This window comes from Fistularia commersonii, chromosome 6 (genome assembly GCF_037954325.1).
Source record: "Fistularia commersonii isolate RoL2024-O1a breed Wild chromosome 6, RoL_Fcom_v1.0, whole genome shotgun sequence".
Taxonomy (NCBI): domain Eukaryota; kingdom Metazoa; phylum Chordata; class Actinopteri; order Syngnathiformes; family Fistulariidae; genus Fistularia; species Fistularia commersonii.
The window spans coordinates 1,876,496-1,897,230 of NC_141289.1; positions in this window are offsets into that span (position 1 = coordinate 1,876,496).

Genomic DNA, 20,735 nt, shown 5'->3' on the forward strand with positions numbered 1-20,735 from the left:
TATATACTCTTGTGTATATGTATATATATGATATATATGTGTGTATACATATGTATGTTTGTGTATATGGGTATGTGTGTATATACATACACACATATGTTCATAGACATATATGTATATATGAGAAAATCTATATGTATCTATGTATATATAAAAACATGCGTATATGTTTGTGTTCATATGTAATTTTGTCCATACATACATGTTTGTATGTGTATATATGTACATGTATGTGTAGGACTATTTATACCCACTTTCTTCTGTCCATAAAAATACATCCATATATCTGTATGTATGTATTTTATATGTTTATATGTATCTTCCTATGTATGTTGAATGTACAAACAACTGTGTATTTATGTCTCTTTTTATATATGTGCATACATATATACATATGCAGTACATATATATAACATAATTTTATATACATTTTACAAAGGTATATAAATGATAATTATTTAATTTATATGTATATAATCAAATTGTATTTTTAAATTATTGTTGAAATTATATATAATAATATAATAGTTTATATCATATAATTATATCATATTAAAAATATATATTTACATGTCTATATATAGAGATTTACATATATATACATATATCTATATCTTTGTATATATATATACATATTAAGGTATTTGCATATGTGTTCTTTATGTATTTACATAAACATATATATGTATGTATGATTTTTTTTCATTATGATTTATTTTATGTTTTATATTTTTTATTCTATGAATGTATGTATATTTGTTTTGAAGGAAACACGTGTGTATATATATTTGTGTTTTTATATATTTACAAATTAGAATCGCACATAAACATATATGTATTGGTGCATTGGTAAATGTACATGTACACTTATATGTATATATTTACAATGTATTTTTGTATATGTATACACGCATACATATATGCGTTTATATAATTTGTGTGAATTTATGTGTATGTATTTATATACATACATTATATATTCACATATATAGATATATATATATATACATATATATATATAAAACTGTGTATTTACATGAATATATGTGTAGGTATATATATGTGAATGTACATACACACAGTTATATATGTATATGTTTTTCTATGTTTGCATGTATATTTGCCTTTATTTATTTGTGTCCTTGTATTTATGTCAATATACAATGTATGCATAAAACGCTATATATATATATATATACATGCATATATGTTTGTATGTATGTGTATATACACATATGTGGAAATATGTATAAATGTGCATGTATGTGTGGAAATATTTACACACACATTTTTTATGTATTTTATCTTTCCATGTATGTATGTATGTACACACACACAAATAAGTTTGTAAAAATGTATTTTAATGCCTGTACTTGTATGTACTGTACGCATGTACAGATGTATGTACACATACACACACAAGGACACAAAATACATGTGTGTATGAGTGTATATATATTTATGTTTGTGTACATGTACATGTGTATGTGTATATATATGATTATAAATGTGTGTGTATATGTATGTATTTCTATGTCTATGTATAAACATGTATGTGTCCAAATATATGTGTATATAGGTTTATATATGTAAGTCTGTATGTATTTATGGACATTTACACACATATATTTTATTTATATATATGTGTGTTAATGTATGTATGGACATATACACACGGATGTTCATATAAATATATGTATATATGTAATCTTACGTGTGTATAAATGTATTTGTATTCTTCATGTATGTTTGTATCTTTCTATGTATGTATATACATGCACACATATATGTTTATATTTGAGTATATTTGCTTATCTGTGCATGAATGTATGAATGTATATGTATTAGTATATGTAGGAAAATAAATGTTTATACATATGTATGTCTATACATATCTTACATATATATCTATACAACAAAATTGACAGTGTATTTGTTTATATTTCTATTTTGTGTGCGTATATACAGGTTTGTCCATTTATGTTTGTGTGTATATGTATGTATGCACATACACACACATGTGTTTTTAAATGGAAATTAAGGTATGTATGTGTGAATATATATACACACATATTTTTATGTGTATCTGTATGTATAGTTGTGTGTATTTGTATAGCTGTACATACATACATTTATCAAACTATATATGTATAAATCTATGGATTATTATGTATACATATATGTCTATATGTATGTATGTATGTATGTATATACACACACATATGCCCTTTGTGTGTGTGTGTGTGTATATATATATATATATACATATCTATTTATATATACACATATATATGTATGTATTTATTTTTCAGGGAAAGTATGTACACACCTTTACGTGTAAATATTTGTATATGTAAATGTATCTTTAGTGTATATCTATTTCTATATATTCATTAAGACGTGTGTATATATATGTGTGTATTTATATATGTGTTATTGCATGTATGCACATGCAAAGATATTTGTTTGTATATACCCTTGTGTATATATGTGTGTATATATATGTATGTTTGTGTATATATGTATGTGTGTATATATACATACACGCATATGTTCATAGACATGTATGTATATATGAGAAAATCTATATGTATATGTACAAACATGCGTATATGTTTGTGTTCATATGTAATTTCGTCCATAATTCATGCTTGTATGCATATATATGTATATATAGAAAAATTTCTACCCACATTTTCACATGTGTTTTTTATATGTATTTGTATCTTTCTATGTATGCATATATTTACATACACACATATGTTATTAAATATTTGTATGTATAGATATGTATTTAAAAGTCTATGTATTTGCATGTATGTACACAAATGTATATATGTATGTATGTATGGACATACACACATGGATGTTCATATAAATATATGTATATATGTATACATTTATATGTATCTGTCGATCCATGTAGAACTTGCATTTGTTAGTGTTTAAACATATTTATGTCAATATATACATATTTGTATGTATGTATATACGATATGATCAATTTTATTGATCCCCCCAGGGGAATTTCTTTATATACACATATGTATATATATACATGTATGTATGGAAATATTTACACCCATTTTTTTCTGTACATAAAAATACAGCCATATATATGTATGTATGTTTTTATATTTTTATATGTACACACATGTGTATTTGTCTGTGTATGGAAGTATTTATGTATATATGTGTGCATGTACATATGTACAAACACATATTTATTTGTATGTGTAATTTTCTATATATGTAAATGTGTGTATTTGTGTATTTTTTAAGTTTATGATTAATGCAAATATATGTGTGTATACATATATGTATATGTATGTATACACACATGTTTGTCTAAGAAAATAACACAAAGTGTATAAATTTGTATAGGACTATAAATGTATATACATACATTACATGTTAATATGTTTATACATATATTATATGTTTATATATATTATATGTTTGTACACACATGGATGAAAGAATGTACAAATACATATATGTATATATGAGAAAATGTGTATGAATTTATATGAAAGTATATATAAATATGTGTATCTGAATTAACACAGATAAAATGTGCATATATATTTGGATATGTATACGTATGCACATACATATGTTTACATATGTATATATGTACATAACTATATGTATGTATATATGCATACATGTACATATTGAAAAAAAAAATATATAGGTATGTATGTATGTATAAATATGTACACACACGTACATATGTGTCTATATATATATGTGTGTGTGTGTATATACATGTACATGTATATACATATGTGTAAATATATACATGTACATGTATGCATATACATATATATGTATATATATGATAAAACATATATAAATATATATATGAATGTATATGTATGTATATACATATACAAACATTTATACAAATTTGTGTTTATACGTTTATTTGTAAATCTGTCTGTACATATCTATAGGTATGTATTAAATAAGTATGTATGTATGCACACACATACCTATACATATCTGTGTATATATGTGTATTTGTATATGGAAGTTTTCCACCCTGATTTATGTGTGAAAAAATGTATTTGTATTCTTCATATATGTTTGTATCTTTCTATGTATGTATATACATGCACACATATATGTTTATATTTGTGTATATTTGTGCATGAATGTATGGATTGATGTTTGAATGTATGAATGTATATGTATTAGTATATGTAGGACAATCAATGTGTATACATATGTATTTATATACATATCTTACATATATATATATATTTATACAAAAAATTGACAGTGTATTTGTTCATATTTCTATTTTTGTGTGCTTATATACACGTTTGTCCATTTATTTTTGTGTGTATATGTATGTATGCACATACACACACATGTGTTTTTACATGAGGCATTAAGGTATCTGTGTGTGAATATATATACACACATATTTATATGTGTATATATGCTTTTTGTTTATCTGTATGTATAGTTGTGTGTATCTGTATGGATACACATACATACATTTATCAAACTATATATGTATTAATCTATAGATATTATGTACACATATATGTCTGTATGTTATGTATGTATGTATATATGTGTATTCACACATATGTGTGTGTGTGTATATATATATATATATAGTCATTAAGACATGTATACATAGGTGTTCATTTATATATGTGTTATTGCATGTATGAACATGCAAAGATATTTGTTTCTATATACCCTTGTGTATATGTATATACATATATTATATATGTGTGTGTATATATATGTATGTTTGTGTATATGTGTATGTTTGTATATACATACACACATATGTTCATAGATATATATGTATATATGAAAAAATCTATATGTATCTATGTACATATACAAACATCCGTATATGTTTGTGTTCATATGGAATTTTGTCAATATACATGTTTGTATGCGTATATATGTATATATGTACATGGTTCTATAGAAATATTTATACCCACATTTTCACATGTATTTTTTATACGTATTTGTATCTTTCTATGTCTGCATACATATGTACATACACACATGTTATTAAATATTTGTGTGTATAGATATGTATTTAAAGGCCTATGTATTTTCATGTATGTACACAAATTATATATGAATGTATGTATGTATGTATTATGGACATATACACACGGATGTTCATATAAATATATGTATATATGTATACATTTATATGTATCTGTCGATCCATGTAGAACTTGCATTTGCTAGTGTTTAAACATATTTATGTCAATATATACATATTTATATGTCTGTGTATAAGATAGGATCAATTTTATTGATCCCCATAGGGGAATTTCTTTATATACACATATGTATATATATACATGTATGTATGGGAATATTTACATCCAATTTTTTCTGTACATAAAAATACAGCCATATATATGTATGTATGTTTTTTATATTTTTATATGTATGTATGTATGTACACACATGTGTATTTATGTCTGTGTATGGAAGTATTTATGTATATATGTGTGCATGTACATATGTACAAACACATATTTATTTGTATGTGTAATTTTCTATATATGTAAATGTGTGTATTTGTGTATTTTTTAAGTTTATGATTAATGCAACTATATGTGTGTATACATATATGTATATGTATGTATACACACATGTTTGTCTAATGAAATTAGCACAAAGTGTATAAATTTGTATAGGACTATAAATGTATATACATACATTACATGTTAATATGTTTATACATACATTATATTTTTATATATATTATATGTTTGAACACATATGGATGAAAGAATGTACAAATACATATATGTATATGTATACATAAGAAAATGTGTATGAATTTATATGAACATATATATGAATATTTGTATCTGAATTAACACAGTTAAAATGTGCCTATATATTTGGATATGTATACGTATGCACATACATATGTTTACATATGTATATATGTACATAACTATATGTATGTATATATGCATACATGTACATATTGAAAATATATATATAGGTATGTATGTATGTATAAATATGTACACACATGTACATATATGTATATATATGTGTGTGTATATACATGTACATGTATATACATATGTGTAAACATATACATGTACATGTATGTATATACATATATATTCCACCCTGATTTATGTGTGTATAAATGTATTTGTATTCTTCATATATGTTTGTATCTTTCTGTGTATGTATATACATGCACACATATATGTTTATATTTGTGTATATTTGCTTATCTGTTATAATTGATGTGTGAATGTATGAATGTATATGTATTAGTATATGTAGGACAATCAATGTGTAGACATATGTATGTATATACATATCTTACATATATATATTTCTATTGAAAAATTGACATTGTATTTGTTTATATTTCTATTTTTGTGCGCGTATATACACGTTTGTCCATTTATGTTTGTGTGTATATGTATGTATGCACATACACACACGTGTTTTTACATGTGGCATTAAGGTATGTATGTGTGAATATATATACACACATATTTATATGTGTATATATGCTTTTTGTATATGTGTATGTATAAAAAAAAGATACACAAAAAGCATATCTGAATGTATAGTTGTGTGTATCTGTATGGATATACATACATACATTTATCAAACTATATATGTTTTAATCTATAGATATTATGTACATATATATGTCTGTATTTTTATGTATGTATGTATGTATGTATATATGTGTATTCACACATATGTGTGTGTATATATATATATATTCATTAAGACATGTATACATAGGTGTTCATTTATATATGTGTTATTGCATGTATGAACATGCAAAGATATATTTTTTTTCTATATACCCTTGTGTATATGTATACATATATTATATATATGTGTATATATATATATGTATGTTTGTGTATATGTGTATGTTTGTATATACATACACACATCTGTTCATAGACATATGTATATATGAAAAAATGTATCTATGTATATATACAAACATGCGTTTATGTTTGTGTTCATATGTAATTTTGTCCATATATACATGTTTGTATGCGTGTATATGTATATATGTACATGGTTGTATAGAAATATTTATACCCACATTTTCACATTTATTTTTTATACGTATTTGTATCTTTCTATGTATGCATATATGTACATACACACATATGTTATTAAATATTTGTGTGTATAGATATGTATTTAAAAGTCTATGTATTTGCATGTATGTACACAAATGTATATATGTATGTATGAATGGACATTTGCACACATATGTAAATTTACATTTATACATATAAACATGGCTGTTCATGGATGTATATGTAGACGCAACTATGTATTTATGTATATTTGTAGATTTAAGTTTGGAAATATTTACAACCACATTTTACATATATGTGTATGTATGTATTTTTATATGCATTTCCATCTTTGTATGTATGTACGTATGTACATACCCACATATATGTTTATAAATATGTGTATCTATATTTGCCTGTCTTTGTATGTATGTACAAAAATAAATGTATATGTATATATGTGTGTGAATATATGTATGTATTCATATATATATGTACACATGACATTAAATACGCGTGTGTATGTGTATATTTTTATTTATTTTGCGTACATGTACATATATGTATATGTTCATTTGTATCCGTCTATATCCGCCTGTGTGTATATATGATTATTAATGTGTGCATGTACTGTATATCTCTATGTATATGCATGAATGTACACAAATGTATGCGTTTATAAATATTTATATATGTATGAATGGACATTTAAACGTGTAAATTTATGTATATATTTAAATATATGTAGGTCTGCGAAAAACACAGATATTTATGTACGCATATGTATATATGTAAATTACATGAACATATACAAACGTGTATATGTTTGTGTTAATATGAATTTACATACATAGAAACATGTGTGTATGTAACGTATGTATGGAAATATTTACACCCACATTTTCTTGCAACATATATATACATGTATATGTATTCTTTATATGTATTTGAACCTTTCTACATATGTATATACACACAAATGTGTTTTTATATATGTACAAACACACATACATATGTGTCTATATGTATATGTCAGTATCTGTACATGTAAGTGTATATATTTGCACATATATATGTATGCATGCACGCATGTACATACACACGTTTGTGCATTTGTTTTTCTATATATGTATATATGCATGTTTATGTATCATACATACAGGTATATGTATATATGTACATATATGCATATGTGTGTATGTACATAACAAATATGAGTATAACTATATTTGAATAATGTATGTAAATACACATATTTCTGTGTATATGTATGTGTGTATATTTTACGTACATTCAAAGAGTTTATATGTGCATCTATATATATATATATATATATATATATATATATATATATATATATATATATATATATATGATATGCTTATGTAAGCACACATCTGTGTACGTATATGTACAAAACTATATGTAAACATACATACTTTTACATGTACATACATGTAAATAAATGTTATTTTATGTGTCTGTGTATTTTTTGTAGGCGTGTATCATACAGTTTCTGTATCATACAGATAAGTGTGTATGTAAACATATATACGTATGTACATAACACATATATGAGTATAAATATGTATATAAATATATGTTCATGGATGAATGTATGTACAAACACACATACATGTACATATATATAGATCATTATAGATATGAATGTATATTTTTATGTGCATATATATAGAGACGTTTGTAAACACACGCATATGTGTACATAACTATATGTATGTATACATACATTAATAAGTGAAATATGTGCTTATATATGAGTATAAATTTGTATAAAAATATATATGTTCATGGATGAATGTATGTACAAACACACATATGTGTACACATATGGAATAATATAGATTTGAATGTATATTTTTATGTGCATATATATATATATATATATATATATATATAAACAGATGTATGTACACACACACATGTGTACACAACTATATGTATGGCTACAATCATACATTAATAAGTGTATATATATGCTTATATATATAGGAATATAAATTTGTTTAAAATATATATATTCATGGATGAATGTATGTACAAACACACATTCGTGCACATATATGGATGAATATAGATATGTATATTTTTATGTTCATACATATATATAGATGTATGTACACACACATATGTGTACACAACTATGTGTATGGCTACATACATACACTAATAAGTGTATATATGTGCATATATATATATATATATGTTTGTAAATAGGATTTAAATTTTTACACGTAGTTAAAATTCTCCCCTGTAGATGTCGTTGTTGCTCACTTTACCTTCGGACTAACAGCGTCCTGTCCAGGAGGACGAGGCCTCTCTTGCAAGTGCTGAACCCTAGAAACACATTTGCACCATCAAATTTTCCCAAAACTCAAATGTTACGATATTCTTTCAATCCACCTCTCGGTCGCGACGGACAATCAAGATGTTGTTCTCCAGGGGGAAACATCTCAGTCACCTCCACAGAATCACGTAGGGCGATGGCGTAAAATATTAAGCGCCTCAAAATTCCTCGCTAACTCAAAAGGAAAGTTTCAAAAGTTTTTTTTTTTCTGCTCTCCCTCCCACGGCTCCTCATTTATTTCCGCAGTGGGAGATCCGGAGGATCCCGGCCGCCTGGAAGAGATGAAGGAAGTGTGGAAGGGTGGGGGGAAGGGCGTCTGATCTTTAATTCATACGTATGGAGGAGCTACAAAGGTCCTGCGCTGATCCGAAAGAGGAACGGTGATAAAACGAACGCCTGCTGTTCACTCTGTTCTTCCACGTGAGAGGCAGGAGAAGCGTTTGTCCAATCCTGAAGGGGAGTAAAAATAAAAATAAAATAGAAAACCTGCAGCGTCAACCTCTCCTCAGGCCTTTTCTACCCATCTTTGAACCTCTGGTTGTCCCGAGTCCTTGGCTTCTCCTCCGCTGCAGCTTCTCACCAGGCGTCCCACATTGCTACTTCTTCTAATAATATTAAAGCTACTATTGTAGCATGTTAGCGACTAGCATGTAACTGTAGGCGCTACTGTTATAAGTAGTAATAGCACTATGCTAGCACTATGTTCATAAATTTTCAATGTTTCAAACGTTGCTAAACCGCCTACTTCTCGTGTTTGCTTAATGTTGCAGAGTTCGTCAGGTAAAGCATCCACTAGAGAGTGCAGAGTTTACTTCCGACTTCTGAGTTCGGATGCTAATGAAGCTGGTGCCGGTGCAGGAGCTGGTTATCATGTAAATTTTAAAAGACAAAATTCGTCGCCTTGGTTATAATGACACCTTGTTGTCTTCTTCTGCTTCGCCACTTGAGCATACAAGTCTTCCCCCCCAAGGATTCTGGTGGTACCACTACGTTTGTTGGATGGATGGATTGATGTAATGATGACATTGACAGTGGGACAGACAAGATGGATGGACAGACGATGGACAATATTTGGTTGGACGGATGGATGAACAGACGGACGAGCGAATGGACGGACGGACAACAAAAAGACAATTGGGTGTTTGGCTTTATTACTGGATGGAAAGACAGACAATGGAGAGCTTTTAGGATAACGGATAGATGGACAGATATTTGAATGGATGGATGGACAGACGTACTGATGGACATTTGGACTGGTTGACAGATGGACACTACATTTGTGGGACATTAGTGCCAAAAGGTACAAAGTGAGCGCAGACGATGGACAGCTCGTCTCCGAGGCACGGCAGCCGCATTGCGTGGACGGACGATGGATGATCGGATGGTGGATGGATGTTTGGACTGATGGACGAGCAGATGGACAATGGACAGATGTTTGCATGATGGACGGATGGACGAATGGATGGACGAATGGACGGATGGATGGATGGATGGATGGACGAATGGATGGACGAATGGATGGATGGATGAATGGATGGATGAATGGACGAATGGATGGATGGATGGACGGATTGATGGATGGACGAATGGACGGATGGATGGATGGACGGATTGATGGATGGACGAATGGATGGATGGATGGACGAATGGATGGATGGATGGATGGACGGATGGATGGATGGACGAATGGATGGATGGATGGATGGACGGATGGATGAATGGATGGATGGATGAATGGACGGATGAATGGATGGACGGATGGATGGATGGACGAATGGATGGATGGATGAATGGACGAATGGATGGACGAATGGATGGATGGATGAATGGACGAATGGATGGACGAATGGATGGATGGATGAATGGACGGATGAATGGATGGATGGATGGATGGATGGATGGATGGACGAATGGACGAATGGATGGATGGACGGATTGATGGATGGACGAATGGATGGATGGATGGATGGATGGACGGATGGATGAATGGATGGATGGATGAATGGACGGATGAATGGATGGACGGATGGATGGATGGACGAATGGATGGATGGATGAATGGACGAATGGATGGACGAATGGATGGATGGATGAATGGACGAATGGATGGACGAATGGATGGATGGATGAATGGACGGATGAATGGATGGATGGATGGATGGATGGATGGACGAATGGACGAATGGATGGATGGACGGATTGATGGATGGACGAATGGATGGATGGATGGATGGATGGACGAATGGATGGATGGATGAATGGACGGATGAATGGATGGATGGATGGACGAATGGATGGATGGACGAATGGACGAATGGATGGACGGATGAATGGACGAATGGATGGATGGATGGACGGACGGATGGATGGATGGATGGATGGACGAATGGATGGACGGATGAATGGATGGATGGATGGATGGACGGATGGATGGACGAATGGATGGATGGACGGATGGATGGATGGATGGATGGATGGACGGATGGATGGATGGACGAATGGATGGATGGACGGATGGATGGATGGATGGACGAATGGATGGATGGATGGACGGATTAATGGATGGATGGATGGATGGATGGATGGACGGATGGATGGATGGACGAATGGATGGATGGATGAATGGACGGATGGATGGATGGATGGATGGACGAATGGATGGACGAATGGACGAATGGATGGACGGATGAATGGACGAATGGATGGACGGATGAATGGATGGATGGATGGACGAATGGATGGGCGGATGGACGGATGGATGGATGGATGGATGGATGGATGGATGGATGGATGGATGGATGGATGGATGGATGGGCAGGCAGATGGACGATGGACAGCTGAATTGATAAATGATTGCGGGACAGATGGATGGACATGAAGGATGGATGAGGGACAGATGGAGGGATGGTTGGATGGACAAATATGTGAATGGAAGGACGATTGCGGGACGGATGATGGATAGATGTTGGACGATGGACGTCTAATAGACAAATATCTGAATCGATGGGTGACTGCGGGACGGACAGATGGACGAGGAGATGGAAGGATGGATGATGGAGGACGGATGGACTAACAGATAAAGGTTGGACGTTGGACAGATGATCGGAGGGACGGACAAGGACTAGATGTTCGGACGATGGACGGCTGGATAGATGGACAAATATTTGAAGACGGACAATTGCAGGATGGACGGTTGGACGGACGATGGGTAGATCGTGAATGGACAAAAAGACTGACGATTGGACGGACAGATGGACAATGGATAGATGTTTGGAAGATGGATGCCTTCATAGATAAGCAGATATTTAAATGGTTGGACAATTCAGATGGACGAACCATGGATGCAACGTTTGTGCCGAAACGTACGAAAACGAACGCAGACGACGGACAAAAGGCGCCGTCTTTTGTCGTCTTATTGTTTGTCAACAAGACAAAGAAATCGTCAGTCAACTAACAGAAAGAGACAAATGGATTTTAAGAGATTTAATCTTCGGAGAACTTATTCCTGCGTGAACTGAATAATAAAAAAAAAAGGACACGAGGTGAGTGAGTTAGATGGTGGATGGATGGTTGGACGAGTGGATGGACAGACAGACGGATAGGTGGACAATGGATGCATGGATGGAAGTGACCAGGCTTGTTGCTCCTCATCAGTGACTTAAAGGTAATTAGTCCACGTTGTCACGGAAACATGTCTGAGAAATTCCCCGGATGGGCGTAAGGAAAGCCTGTCCTCCCTGGACTCCCTTGAGAAATTTAGGCCCAAAGTCAATGTAAGAAACCACTTTGAGGTCCAACTGTTGTCCATTTTTATTTTTATTTTGCTTTTTGACCACATGAAACAGCCCACCATGAGGTTCTAAGGCAACGTGTCCTTTCCCTGATGGCCTTGTCATCTGGAATTTTGTAGAAGTTTCCTTCTTTTGTCAGGATCCAAGCGCCAAAAGACGCATGAGCCTCTTCGGCAATGTAGGCACTTTTTGCAGTTCCTGGTACCTTTTCAGGAACTGGTCTTCTCAGCTCATCGGGGACAGCAGAGGAACGAGGGACAGTGGACCTCGACTCCTTGAACCATCTTAGCTCCTACTCAGAGGCAGGGTCTACTTAGGGTACCAGAGTAACTTTTGTGACGTGGGTGCTTGGTCTATTACCAGATGCTTCCAGTGGACCACAGAGCGTCATTTTTAAAAATTCAGTCACTGGTTGTCTGTTTTCTTGAGACAAAGTGGACGGAAGCGGCAACCTGGCTGACCTGGGAACGCCTTGGGATCCCCCAGAAGAGCTGAGCCAAAAGATCCCCCAGAAGAGCTGAACCGTGTGGCTTGGGAGAGGGAAGTCTGGGCCTTCCTTTTCCAGCTGCTACCCCCACAACCCGACTTCGGATAAGCGGTAGAAGATGGATGAACTCAAAAAGATGAGGGCAGGAACCTCAAAGAGGCGAGGTCAGTACCATGAGAATGCTGCGGTTCAGAAAGGTAGGTCCGGCCAACAAATCCCCAGGATGACTCGCCCAGCATCAGCATGGAGGGAGGGAAGATAGCCAAAGGCGACAACACCTTTGGACAGACCAAGAGAGCAAGGGTAGGAGTAGCCTCTCCATGCATACATAACAATGAGGAGTAGCCCCTGTACAAACATGAACAAGTGTAGTATGACCCGATATCTAGTCAGTCTGAGGCTTTTAAGCCCTCACTAATTGCAGGTAATAGGCGACAGCCTTGTGGGGAGGTGGGACTAAGACAGTACCCCATCTCTTTGAAGGGACTGCTTTAGATGTCCAAAGAAATCATATGAGACCACAATGGGGGGCAAAAATTGGAACTCAGCAGGGAAAGATGTGGTAGTCTATCCCCTTGTTGTCAGATGCTTGTGGGAAGCAATGCGGCTGGGTGCATGGTTGGCCAGGTCATACAAGGGGGCTGTGCAAAGACCCAAGTCAACAAGAACTTTTCACCCACAGAGAGAACGCAAAAACAAGTTTACTTCAGAGTCCAGCAGCAGATAAACAGGAAAACCATTGAGGGCAGGGACGGGAGACGGACATTTAGCAACGGGGCAGGGAATTTGAAGAGGCAACATCGGTATGGGGGAAACCCAGCAGGAGAATCGAGAGTTCAAAAATCAAATTTACTTACAGTTACACAAAAACAGGAGGCAAAGTAGGGGGACGCCAGGATACAACAACGAGGCAGAGAACTCGAAGAGGCTCGGTCATACCGGGAGGCCACGTAGGAGAAGGCTAAAGTTCAGAAAGTCCGTCCGACAAACCGCTGGGAAGGATCCCTGTCACTGGACCTGCAGAAAGAAGTAGGACAGAAAGGGAGACACAGCCCCTCCTAAAGGCTCAGAGTGAAAGGCGATGTCACCCAGGGAACAGCAAGAGGCAGCAACAAGGCGGCAAGACATGACAATGAGGCCCCTGGATAAACTCAGCGCAACAGCCTGAAGGGAGTGGCAGGACCTGGCAACTAGTGAGGCTTCTGAACCCTCACAAATTGCAGGTGATAGGCGGTAGCCTATACATGGAGCTGGAACCATGACAGCACCCCAACACCCCCAAAGGGGAAGTTCCAAGGGGGCAAACAACAGAACTCAAGAGGGTGAGGCGCAAGAGTCTATCCCCTTGCCAATAGATGCACAAGTTTATTTAGATGAAGGGCAGGAATGGGAGTCAAGGTAGGGTACACAGACATCCACCAAGGGGGCAGGAATCTCGAAGGGGAAAGGTCGGTACCGGGAGGCCTGGCAAGAGAGTGCTGAGGTTCGGAGGACTTCCTTTCACTGGTCCTGTAGGGGGAAGCAAGACAGAACAAGAGACAAGGCCTCTTGAACAGGCCCAGAGTGGACGACAGCAACATCCAGGGGGCAGGAAGGGGACTCGAAGGGGACAGGAAAAGTTGGCGATGTCCCTGAAGAGACCCAGAACGAAACAGAGGAAAACGAGGACAGAGGAGAAAGGAAGAGGAGTAGACTCCCCATGGAGGCGAAGCCATGACAGAAATAATCTTTTTAATTTTTTTTTATTTCAAATTTAATTTTTAAATAAGTCTTTCACCAGGACTCGGTGTACACTAAAAGAACCCGCTACAGGAATCAAACCTGGGACCTCATTGAGAGGAAAGCGCTAACCGCTAAATATTAAAAGAAAAAAAAACATATTTTTATTTATGATTTAATTTTTTTTTCAAATATTGCAGCGACACATGCAAAGCACATAAAATAACAGCTAACTGACATATATGCATATATATATATATATATATATATACATATTTTAAAAAGACTGATTTGAGACAAATAATGCATAAATTAAATACTAAATAAATTACCAATCTAGGAAAAATTCTCAGGAAATCATCAGGAAACGTTGAACTGAAAAGCTCCTCCCTGGACGACAAAATAGAAACTATACTTTATAGATTGCATTGAGTAATTGGATTAAATAAATCAATTAAAAAAAATTATTTGTGTTAAAAGTCATTAAAAAAAGATAAAGAAAAAAAAGTTTAAAAAAAGCTGATTTCACAATTATGAAAAATGATTAATTCTGCAAAAATGTATAAATTACTTTCAAAAAAAAATTTGAAATTGTACAGCTCTTTGAATTTTTCTCTTCATTACTTATAGTTTATTATCTTTATTTTTGTATTTTCTTATTTCATGAATATATGAATCAAAACCAGATTATATAATAAAAATAAATTTTTGATCCCCTGTTGGGAAAAAAAGTTAAAATATCCTTTGCTTGTGTTTATCATTTCTTTTTTCATTTCTATTTATTTACTACTAATTTATTCTACATTTTCAGTCAGTGGAAATCCTTTATATGCTCCATCATGCATCAATTTTTTTTTTTTTTTTAATTGTTAGAATTGGAATTAATCTGATTTGCTTCTCTGATCACGTCTGTTGTGTCAAATAAAATATTGAAAAAAAAAAAAAAAAAAAATTCTCACAGCTTTTCCAAAATGTCAGAGGAGGCATTCAGAGCTGCAGTCACTCTATTATTATTATTATTATTATTATTAAACCTGAAAATATAGATCATCCACTTAATATGTATGGAAAGACAGTGTTTAGATTCGGGGCGTCTGCGCTGGATCTAAATAATTCACTGCCTCCCACCTAACAGCCGAGCGCAGCGTCGCCGGGGGCGATGCATTTTTAATGCATTAAGACTTCATTATCGACTCTGGGATTTATTTTATTTTTTTTATTTTTTTATTTTTTTGCAGAAAACGTGTGAAGCCGTATCTAAAGTTGGAAGAAAACTTGTTCTTTTCAGTAATTATAAAGAAAAAAAATATGTTTTTTTTTTTTTTTTTTTTGGAGCAAGACAAGATTACGGGAAGGATTTTTGAAAAGAAAATTTATAAATCTGGGTACGGGCTAATTCCTGGATTTGAATTTTATTTCATGTAAAATCTTTTTTTGAAACATTCAACCCCCAGGAGGGAAGTCTTAAAATTGATAAATATACATAAATATATGAATTCTGTTTTTCCCTCTGATTCAGTTTTGTTTAAAAACTATAATTCAACATTATTAGAGCTTTTTTTTTTATTTTATTTTATCATTATTATTCAGCATTATTATTTTGCAGAAAAAGGAAAAACTTTGTATGCTGACCTCGCTCTTTTCAGTAATAATAATAAAAAAAAAAGTTTTTTACGAGCGAGAGAGGATTTTGAATAGCATTTCGTGAAGAATGTTCTTTAATAAAATCAGAATTTGGGTCCTAACTCTCATTATTTGACTGATTAATTCCTTGTGTAATTTTTCTTGTGTAAATTTTTATTTTATATATTCGACCCCAGGAAGAAAACGTAAAATATATGAGCTGTTTTTACCCAAAATTAATGTGATTGAATCGGTTTGGCTTGAAGATATAGAAGATGCTGGAAGTGGAGAAAACGTTGTAGACCAACCTTGTTTTTTTTAAGTTATAATTTTAAAAAAAAGACATTGAGAAAAAAAAAGAAAAAAAAAAAAGCCTTCATGAATTTTGAAGCGGGAGAGGAATTTGAGTATGAATTAGCAAAGAATATTTTAAAAGGAAAAATTAGAATTAGATTCCAATCTCGTTATTTGACGATCCCTCTGAATGTGTATGAAAAATAAAAATAAAAAATAAGGATTATAAAAAAAAACAGATCGGAGGCCAATTCTAATTTTTATTTATGAATATTCGTCACAAAATTATACTCAAATTTCATTCCCGCTTCAAAACACATAATTTTATTTTGTTTGTTTTTTTACACATTCAACCCCCAGGGAAAACTGTAAAATAATTTTTTGTTAATTTTTTTTTTTTTACATATTCAAAATAAACAAGAATTATATAATTCCTCACAATTAATATGATAAATCCGTTTGGCTGAAAAACTACAATTCAACTTTCTTGCATTATTTTCGTGCAGAAGATGTTGGAAGCAGAGAAAACTTTGTACTCCGACCTTGTTTTTTTTAGTTATGAAAAAAACAAAACTGTATTTTGAAGCGGGAGAAGAATTTGAGTATAATTTAGCAAAAAATATTTTTAAAAGAAAAAATCAGACTTGAGCTCTAATATTGTTATTTGATGATCGTTGTTTTTTTGTTTTTTTTAACTCATTCAACCTCAAGAAGGAAATTGTAAAACAAATAAATATGAATTATGCATTTCCTCTCAATTAATAAGATTAATACATTTTGCCCCCCAAAAAAAAACTACAATTAAACATTTTTTCAGTATTTTTGTGCAGAAGATGTTTGAGTTGGAGAAAAATTTGTACACCAATTTCTTTCTTTTCATCAATAAAGTACACAAAAAAAAAAGGATTTTTAAGCGGGAGTATATCTGAGTATAATTTAGCAGATAATATTTTAAAAGAAAAATCAGAATTGGGCTCTGATTTGTTATTTGATGATCTTTCTTGTATTTTTTAATTTTATTTTTTATTTTTTTTAACACATTCAACCCCAGGAGGGAATCTGTAAAATAAATAAATATGAATTTTTTTATTTCCTCTCAAATAATATGATTAATCCATTTTGCAAAAAAAAAAAAACTACAATTCAACATTTTTTCATTATTTTTGTGCAGAAGATGTTGGAGGTGGAGAAAAATTTGTGCACCAATTTCTTTCTTTTCATCAATAAAGTACACAAAAAAATGTATTTTGAGTATATTTGAGTTTAATTTAACAGAGAGAATATTTTAGAGGAAGAATCAGAATTGATGATCGCTGTTTTTTTTTTTTTTTCTAACTCATTCAACCTCAGGAGGGAAACTGTAAAATAAATAAATATGGATTATGTATTTCCTCTCAATTAATATGATTAATCCATTTTACAAAAAAAAAATAACTACAATTCAACATTTTTTCATTATTTTTGTGCAGAAGATGTTGAAGGAAGAGAAAAATATGTGCACCGAATTCTTTCTTTTCATCAATAAAGTACACAAAAAAAAAAATGTATTTTGCAGCAGGAGTATATTGGAGTATAATTTAGCACAGAATATTTTAAAAGAAAAATCAGAATTGGGCTCGCTGTTTTTTTTTAACTCATTCAACCTTAGGAGGGAATCTGTAAAATAAATAAATATGGATTATGTATTTCCTCTCAATTAATATGATTAATCCATTTTGCCAAAAAAAAAACAAACAAAAAAAAAACTACAATTCAACATTCTTGCATTATTTTTGTGCAGAAGATGTTGGAGGTGGAGAAAAATTTGTACACCAATTTCTTTCTTTTTATTAATAAAGTCCAAAAAAAAAAAAAAAAAAAGTATTTTGAAGCAGGAGTATATTTGAGTATAATTTAGCAGAAGATATTTTAAAAGAATTAACTCATTGAACCTTAGGAGGGAATCTGTAAAATAAATAAATATGAATTATGTATTTCCTCTAAGTTCTGCTTAAACACTATAATTCAACACTGTTGCTTTATTTAATTTTTTTGTGCAGAATACATGCGAAATCGCATTCACGTTGGATTTCCCTATTTTCCCCCTTTTTTAACCCTGCAAAAAAACAAACCGTAAAAAAAAAAAGCGGCGTCCGTTTTCCCGCGAGGAGCCGACGACAGGACGAGACTCGTGGACGAGAGTTAGACATCGTTTATTCCAAAATAGAAAGCTCTAAGGCAAAAACAGACAAGAGAGGAAAAAAAGTGAACGACGCTTCGTAAAAAGCGAAGATGGGACGCGGGAAGTGGGAGGCGGGAGAGAGTGTGTGCGCGTGTGTGTGTGTGTGTGTGTGTGTGTGTGTGTGTGTGTGTGTGTGTGCACCTCGGTTCTGGTGGAGGAGCAGGAAGAGGAGGAAGGCGAACTTCTCAAGTCTCGCCTTTGCGGGAGGGAGAGGACAGAAAGCAGGGTCACCGCGAATATCGACAGACGACTGTTGTACAGTACAATATTACAGGAAAATAAACAAAAACAAAATCAAAACAAGAGGCACCCCGAAAAAATTGTGCAGTAACAAACCGACTTCGATCTCCACTTTGTGTTGGAGGTGGAGGAAAGGGGAAAAGGGGGGGGGGGTCAGTCCCAGTGCTTAGGGCCGGCGAGGCCGCCCTGTTTTTCCGACGCGTCGGCGCGTCCTCGTACATAAATAAAACATCCAGACGGCGCTCAAGAGTCCGTGTGTGTGTGTGTGTGTGTGTGTGTGTGTCCACCTCGAGACCCTTCGTTGATTGTGTGACTAGCATAGTGTTCTGGATTGTGCATTTTTCGGAGAAAGGGAGGTTGGTGCCTACGACTACTTTTGTAAAAATCGGTTAAAAGACGCGCTTGCATGGTTATACACAAATGTGGGTGTTTTAAAAAGGAGACAGACGGAATGCTGCGCTTATTCGGGAGGCAGCGTCGTTTCTTCATGTCGCGTCGGGTTTTTTTTTGTTTATTTTTTAGTGTTTTGTTTTTTTTTTTTTTTTTTTTTTCGACCGATGAGTCGAGACTCTCGTTTGTGCTTCTTGGCAAAGGATTCTTAAGAAAAAACAAAAAAAAAACAAACAAAACAAAACACAGGTAAGGCCTTGTTAGTATCGTAAGTTTAAAACCAATTAAATAGCAACTTTTTTCCTTTTTTTTTTTTTTTTTTTAAACAGCATTCAATTTCTTTGTTTTGTTTTTTTTTAAACCTTTTTTTTTTACATTTTTTTTTTTTTTTTAGAAAACTTCAAAGAACCCCGGAAAACAGGGGTCGCTAGCTTTTTTTTTTTTTTTTTTTATGAATATGTACATAAATATTCATTACAAAAAAAAAAAAAAAAAAAAAAAAATACAACACTAAATCCATGTT